This window comes from Bos indicus, chromosome 3, assembly GCF_029378745.1.
Source record: "Bos indicus isolate NIAB-ARS_2022 breed Sahiwal x Tharparkar chromosome 3, NIAB-ARS_B.indTharparkar_mat_pri_1.0, whole genome shotgun sequence".
Classification (NCBI taxonomy): Eukaryota; Metazoa; Chordata; class Mammalia; order Artiodactyla; family Bovidae; genus Bos; species Bos indicus.
In genome coordinates, this window is record NC_091762.1 from 78798555 (window position 1) to 78801072 (window position 2518).

Below are 2518 nucleotides of genomic sequence, written 5' to 3' on the forward strand. Positions count from 1 at the left end.
GGGATCAAATTCAGGTCTCCTGGATGGCAGGCAGATTCTTTACCATCTGAGCCACCAGGGAAGCCTTCTGGATAAAGAAGATAACACTATTTTAATGTTAATTTCCTCCTAATATCTGTATCTCCAAACATAATCACATTGGGGATTAGAACTTCCACGTATGAATTTGGGAGAGGACACAACTAAGTCCACAGCAGATATCATTCTTTTTCTATTTAATGCTTTTGGTCTTGAAATTTACTTTGTCTAATATTAGTACTGACATTGACTATTTGCTTGTGTCTCTGTGATATATCTTTGGCCAAAATTTCAAACTTAACTGAATTTCAACTCCTATTTTTCTTGTCTTTTGGTTTTCATTATGGATTCTTAAAGTCACAGGTAGCTTAAGCCAATTCATGTTTAATGAGTGACACAATATACTTGATTATATTCTATATAATCTTGATTATTATCCATACAAAGTATTTATTTTAATTTTAATTCTTTTGTTTGCATAACCAATTCCCCTTCCTCACTTGTTAATTCAGAAATGTTACTGTGCTTTTCCATTTGCTGGTTACTTTCCACTTTCTTCTTGGATGTACAAAATCTTGACTTCTCTCTATTGTAATTCCAATTCCCCTCCTCCACTAAGATGAATCCTTTAGAGGTAGGGTAGTTAAACTATGGCCTGGGAATCAAATCTGTCCTACTGTGTGATTTTTATGGATCACTTGCTAAGAAGGGTTTTTACTTTTTAGATGGCTGGTAAAGAGTCAAACATGACCGAGCATCCACATGTGCATACACAAATTTTCAGTTTTATAGATAAAGTTTTGTTAGAATGCTGCCACACTTATAGTCCCTGAATGTTTTTGTACTTTGACAGAAGAGCTGAGTAGTTGTGACAGAGACTGCATGGTTTACAAGGCTGAAAATATTTACTGTCTGGTCCTTTATGCTTTGCTGACCTGTGATTAAGGACATTCTAATATCCTCTGGTTGACGCAACTCCCTAGAGTGGGTCCTTAGAAGGCTTTTGCTTGTGCTTGTAAACTGGGATATAAATAAAAGTTCAGCTATATGTTTAATTTTTTAGCTGTCCTAGCAAAGTAAAGTTCTTACTATAGAATATTTTTCTTTAAGGGAAAATATAATGTATTTCTATAATTAACATGTATTGTTATTTCCTAAATGGAATGATTCTAAGGTTAATATTTCTCATATGAATTTTAAAAATTATTTCTAAGCACCCTCTGCACAAATCAGGCTGGATATCCTGTGTTTTGATGGTTATGAGATCCACCCGTATCGCTGTGGGAAGCGATAGATTATCCTTTTTTATTACCAATAGAATATGCAGCTTAGAGCTTTCCATACTGGTTATGCTGGTTCCCTGCCTCCCTAAGTAGAGAAATGGCCTAGTGGGTGGGTAGAGAACCTCAAGTTTCTAGTTATGTCCTGCATTAAAATAAAATTGTAAAAAATTGTGCACAGTAGTTAAATTGGCAAGGAAAGAAACTGAGAAGAGATTGCAGGAAACTTTAGTCAGACACAGCATAGTTGTTGTTCAGTCACTAAGTCATGTTTGACTCTTTGTGACCCCGTGGACTTCAGGGTGCCAGGCTACCCTGTCCTTCACTATCTCCTGGAGTTTACTCGAATTCATGTCCATTGAGTCGGTAATGGTATATAACCATCTCATCCTCTGTTGCCCCCTTCTCCTCCTGCCCTCAATCTTTCCCAGCATCAGGGTATTTTTTCAGTGAGTTGGCCCTTCACATCAGGTGGCCAAAGTATTGGTGCTTCAACCTCAGCATCAGTCCTTCCAATGGATATTCAAGGTTGATTTCCTTTAGAATTGACTGGTTAGATCTCCTTGCAGTCCTAGGGACTCTCAAGCATCTTCTCCAGCACCACAGTTCAAAAGCATTAATTTCTCGGTGCTCAGCCTTCTTTATGGTCTGACTCTTGTTACATGACTTCTGGAAAAACTATAGTTTTTACTATATGGACCTTTGTCAGCAAAGTGATGTCTCTTCTTTTTAATATACTGTTTAGGTTTGTCATAGCTTTCCTTCCAAGGAGCAAGCGTCTTTTAATTTCATAGCATAGTTAAGCCTCAATAAAACTTTTAGCATAGTTAAAGCCTCAGTAAGCCTTCTAGTATTCTGTGTTCATGTAAGAGAAGAAGGGAAGAGACCATGTAAACTCAAATGGACACTAATACAGGAAAAAGTAAGTAGATAAGTAGCAGTAAGCAAAAACCTTAAAAGTAACTAAAAAAGTCTTGAAGTGGGAGACAAGAAATTCAATCAGAAGTAAAATAAAAAATAAGCAGAAGTTAGCAAAAAGAAGATAAATTCAGGGATGAGGATTATTTAATAATAAATGTGAACTTGAGGAGAAATGATTCAATATTTCTGACCCAAAAGAAAGCCAAAATGGGTGATTAAAACTTTGAAAAGAATATATAAGTAATCTAGAATATTACATTATGGGGGAGAGAAGAAATTGTTAAAACGTATGATCCTTT